Source organism: Theropithecus gelada, chromosome 5 (genome assembly GCF_003255815.1).
Source record: "Theropithecus gelada isolate Dixy chromosome 5, Tgel_1.0, whole genome shotgun sequence".
NCBI lineage: Eukaryota > Metazoa > Chordata > Mammalia > Primates > Cercopithecidae > Theropithecus > Theropithecus gelada.
This window is the reverse complement of record NC_037672.1, coordinates 121,999,466-122,005,465: the sequence shown is the minus strand read 5'-3', so window position 1 is coordinate 122,005,465 and position 6,000 is coordinate 121,999,466.

Here is a 6,000-nt window from a genome sequence, read left to right as displayed (position 1 = left end):
TGCATCTATAGAGAAAGCAAGAGTAAGAGTGAGTTTTCTCTATTCTGTAGAGTAAGTGCTTTCCCACTTAAAAAAAAAAATCAACCATGTCACATCATAAAAATATCCTTACAATATACCAATATGACAGCCTTATAATACTCAGGGGTTTAAAAATAACTATATGTTACTACTAAAAATAATATTATGCCAGTTTTAGAATATCTTAATCCTTCTTCCTGACAGTCTCATTGATTCCAGAGGCTTTGATCTATTTGTCTGAAAATTATAAAGATTCTTAGGCATCTGAAGAGCCAAACAAACCTAACAGGGAAAGAGAAGAACAGGAAGGTCAATAACAATTCCAAGGCCCTAAAGGGAACTAACATTCTTGTTTTAATTCAAATGACCCATGATCTGGTATGATAAGAGAAAGAAATAACTCCTCAACTCAACCCAGCTGTGGAAGAGAAAGTCATTTATTTGTTTGGATGTTTTACCCTATATGAAAGGTTCTTCAGTTTCCCTTTACCTGGGAATAATGGAATGGGCTATTTAGCTCTTCTAATTCCAAATATGGGATTACATGTGAAGAATCAGATAGTAGAAAGAGAAGCCAACATGTCTTGATGGTTTGAAAAAGTATTGGTTTTCCATATTTTGTTAGTAGTTGGAGGAGAGGGCAATGTATCCTTCCTGAGTGTGCATGCCTATGCACGTGCATGTCTGAGTGTTTTAGTGTCTGTGTGTCTGTGCAAGAGTCGGGGGAAGTGGCACCAATTATTTGCAGTGGAAGTATTCATGGCCTTTGAAAGCAGCCATCCAGGACAGAAAGAATACAAAGAACGAGAGGAAGGCCTCCTGCATTTCATAATGTAATTTCCCTATTTACAAAGAGGCAAAGAAGCCTATAGATTCTGCCTTGGCCTTGCCCTTTCACTTGATACTGAAATATAATGAAGAAAGAAGCTACAGAGAACACTTCAGAAAAATCTGGAAACTTAGATTTAATGAAACTAAACAGCTAAAAATAAAAATCTGTAAAGCCTGATCAAACCAACCAAATATCTGGGGTCAACTGGAAAACTAAAATCCTTTTCTCATGTTATTGCAAATGGAATCTGAGGTCAAAAACTACAACAATGAACTCCTTCTTCCATTCAGGACACTTCTCAGATTTTGTAGCGATTGTTTCGATTTATCAGTAAAGTTTGAAACAGCACTGCTTTGTAACCCTCTGAAAAAGAAGGGAAAATGCTGAAATATTGAATACCATTCCACTCGTACCATTACACAAAATAGATTTAAATAAATCTAGTCTTATATAAATAATGGATATATTTAACAATAATGTATGTGCATATATATTCTTATCCTTTTGCACACATACATAAGAAATCAAACTGAAGCATAGAATAAAGGGTCACAGTTCCTAGTCAAATGCATTCACTCAAGTATTTCTTGAGTAACTACAACATACTAGGCATTGTTCTAAGGAGGAAGGAGGGAGTATGCAGCAATGACCTTGTTTTAAATCCTAGCTTTTATAAAGCTTTCATTCTTGATGTGGGGAGGGAAAGGCAGATATAAGAAACAGGTAAAATATATGAAACAAATTACATACTAAAAAATGAAAAGTGCTAAGAAAAAATCATGCAATGAAGATAGACAATGTCTTAGGGAAGGTGAAATTTTAGGAACAATGGCAGGTAAAGATCTCAATGGGACAATGACATTTTTCTGAAGATCTAGGTGAGAAAGAGGAAGTGTATCAATAGGCATTGAATACAGGAACAGGAACTGCTCTTTGTAAATCAAACAGAACAAAACATTGAATACAGGGAATGCTATGTTTACAGAATCAAAGAAAGGTCTGCTACTGGTTTAAGGAGTTGAAGGACTCTACCATCTTAGCTGTGATGGAAAGAACAGAGACTGGTGTCTACTACTATCATCCCTCATGATACCACAGTGCCTACATATGAGTGAAGCCAGAGACAAGCACAGGATACTGAGATTACCATTTCAACTGCCTCAATGAACTCAGGCAAAGGAAGTGATCTTTCCATCTCTTCTAAGTTTTGAATCACTCACAAGTGCATTTAGTCCGTAGAAAATAGTTTACAGCCCAGATTCTAGGGAGTCTAGGAAATGGAGAGGTTAGCTTTATAACTTCTCCGAAGGAATGAGGGTGGAATGAGGTTGGATATTCAAGTTCTACCAGAGGGAAATTAATAGGAGGTGACATCTGAGAAGAAACAGGGTTTATAACCACATAGAGAAACTAAGGCTTTTTATTGACTTTGGCTTTTTTCTCTGAGTGGTAATAGAAATTATTGGAGACTTTTACGGAGAACGTGACATAATTTGGTTGTTTTAATTGGACAAGTTTGATTTTTGTTCTGAGAATAGGTGAAAAGCGTGGAAAGAGTTAAACAATCCAAGCAAAAAAGTAAAATAAGCTTTCATAAAAGTGGTGCCATTGAAAGTGAGAAGAGGTCACTTTCTGTCTATATTTTAAAAGCAGGCTGGCTTAATTTACCTTTAGATTACATACAAGTTGTGAAACAGAGAGAGAAAGAATGAAAGATACCCTTCAGATTTTAGGTCTTTGCAATTGGAAAAGTGAAACTGCCGTTAGCCAAAATGTCAAAGATTGTAAGAGAAATAAATTAGGGGAGAGGGGCTAAAAAATCCAGTTTGACACATGAAAAGGCTTGAGTTGTCAAGCACTTGGATGTATAAATCTACAGGTCATGGGAAATTTGTGGATGGAAGATAAAACAAAAGAAAACATCAGCATTTGGAAGGTAATTGAAACCATAAGACTAATGAGATCCCCAAAGTAATGAGTATAGACAAGCAAAGAGGATCAATGTGTTGTATGTCCTGATAGGGATAAAATATTATTGCAGTAAGGAGACTAGCCTGAGATAGACGAAAAGGTTGGTTTTCTGAGAACAAGATCCTCAAAACTGAGATTATAGAATAATTATAGTTATTAATGACAAAAACTATGATTATGAGAAAATGAGTTTATTAAGTAGGTTAAGAATGCAATTATTATAAGGAAAAAAAGATTAAAGTATTGAAAGAGTAGAAATAGGCATGTTTCATCTAAATCAATAAGGAAGTTACCCAGAGTATGACAGGGGTTCTGTAGAAGAAGTGACAATGGTGCAGGAGCAAAACTCTTCAAAGAAGGATAGAGAGTGGCCTTGGTTTCATAGATGGCTACAAGTACAACAAGGAGGTATAGAGTGTGGTATGTGGTATGATCCAAAGCTGGGGAACTTACAGAAAAGAAAGGAAATTGGCTTGGAAATGCCTGAGCAGAACAGAATTATCATCCATGTCACCCCCATTCCCAGTTAAAATAACAGGCTAGAAGAGAAAATAGTCACTGAGAGGGATGTGGGGAATTCTGGGGCTTCTGGGGAGAGTCAGGTTTCTGTGACAGTAAGAAAGTGAGAGGCCCATTTAGCAAAAAGTGGAAAATATTTCTTAAGACTGAATTGTTGATCCTACTGAAGTTGCAGAGTGGTAACTGATAGATACATAAAAGAATGTTACAGAGCTGGGTACAGATTAGGGTCTGGGAAAAAAGAATCACTTGGTAGTCCTGGACATCATGGGTTTACAAATGGAAACAAGAATAAAGAGAATGGTAGGGTTTTCTCTGGTGGTAGCCATGCTCTGGCTGTGGGGGGAAGGTAGGAATGTGAGTCTTTCTTGAAATAGATTCAGTTCCAGGATTTTCTAACCCAGCCGAAAGAGGATGAAGGATAGCAGGGGGCAGTGATGCCAGTGTCGGTTCTTTTTATTTTACTGCCAAAATAAAGCAACATTTTTAACTTTTAGAGAATTTTTGTTTTCTGATCAGCAAATTTGACTGTAGCTTCAGCTTTACTTTATTTCCCAAATTATGTAGGTTTACAAAGAAGTGTTGTGGGTGAGAAAAATTAGGAGCACTGTTGATTACAGTAACAAAACATAGAATGAATAACCCATAAGGAAATGGGACAATATACCCTTGCATGGAGGTTAATAGTGTGTGGTATCAGAAGAAAATCTATGTGTGAATCATGGATTCACCATGGATTCACATGACTGTATTGGGTTAATTAAGCCAAGCTGAGACTACAATTCTCACAATTCTCTGTCTTGCTATTTCCAAGTGAGCCTGGAGTTTAGAGTAGCTATTTTACCCAAGACCATCAGTCATTTTTTAAATATTTTTTGAGCTAAGTTCAGTGCAGGGCTACCAGGTGCCATTGCATCTCATGCACATGGTCAATCATCTGTCAGCTCATCTCACTGTGTGGGACAGCAACCAGACCCAAGGTTCCTTCTGCTCCTGCTCCATCTTCCTTTGCCTCCCCAAATCCTGGAACAGGTGTGTGTTTAGCTCCATGACAAAGGGTACTAGATGATCTTGCATGGACTCCTATTGTCAAAACTGGAGGCTTAGGGAACGTGAGGGCCTGATACAGTTCCAGGCTATCCCCATAGCAGCCAGTTATTCATAATGAGGTACAGTTTGTCCTTGTTTTTCCCTAGCTCAAATCCACCATCTCTTCCCAAGTATCTTTCCTTATGATGTCTGTTGCCATCACTAGACAGAAAGACAACCTTTACGTAGATGGTTAAACCAGCTCTCACAAATGCATAAGGTCAAATCAGTATAATAAATCCTTATTATTTATCACTTCCAGTGGTTCTGCTGATATAATCTGTTACTATGTGATAATTTAAAAGTTAATTAATCTCTAAGTCCAAGTTTCTTTTACTTTAAAATCCTAATAATATCTACTTCAAAAGATTCTTGTGAGAAAATTAAGATGATTATATGAAGTGCTTAGTACAGTTGCTGGAACTTAATAGTTACTCAGGAAATGGTGACTATTACTCTGAAGATGAAGTAAATTTATAACAGGGCCTTAGTTTATAACAAATTCCATATGTAATCAACTTGATGGTAACCTCTTTAAGATAAGGGATGCTTTATGTTCTTAATTCCTCTTTTATTTTCTTTAGTAACTCCGATGAAAGTAGCATACACACTTTATGTAGTTTGCTCCTGATAAGAATATATATCAGGATAAATAATTGTCAGTTGTAAGTTGTTTATGGAATATTATCTAGTAATAAATTATATCACAAAAATGTCAATAGCACATTTCTTTAGACAGAATAAAATAATGCTTATTGGGGAAAAAGTTTTGAGAGCTATGAAAAGATTTACATATCATATTTAGATGGGTTGAGATGTAAGTTAAAGAAATTAAAAGTAGGGACCAGAACATCAACAAATCTCTGCTATATACACCTTTACAAATGTCCTAAAATAAGCTGGGCATGGTGGCTCATGCGTGCAATCCTAGCCCTTTGGGAGGCTGAGGCTGGCAGATCTCTTGAGGTCAGGAGTTTGAGAGCAGTCCGGGCAACATGATGAAATCCTGTCTCTACTGCCTGTTGCCCCAGCTACTTGGGAGGCCACGGTGGGAGGATGGCTTGAGCCCAGGAGGTAGAGGTGGCATTGAGCCGTGATGGTGCCACTGCACTCCAGTCTGGGCAACAGAGCCAGACCCTGTCTCAAAAATAAAATTTAACAAGTGTCCTAAAATATTCTACTTTTAGATGGATTTTGTTTTTCAATTTAGGGGAATTTTGATCAAAGTAGTTTCTTAATATCAATCTACTGCAAAGTAAATTTTAAAAATAGTAGTCTATTACATTTTTATTCAAGAAAGTTTTTTTTTTTTTTTACTTTTAGATTGTAATTATACCTGTCAAGTTACCAAAAAAAAAAATCATGTGCTCCCTTGTGAAGCATGTCAAATATAGAAGAACTTATTCTTATAGAGATTTTTCCTTTAAATTAGATTCGTGTGTTTTCCTGCAGTAAAACAAAAATGGCCTTTCATTACTCCATCCTATATTTTCTGATGAATATGTAATTGGTTGACCTTTTGTAACATTCATTCACATCTGTAAAACTTTGTTAAAAGGTAGATTAAA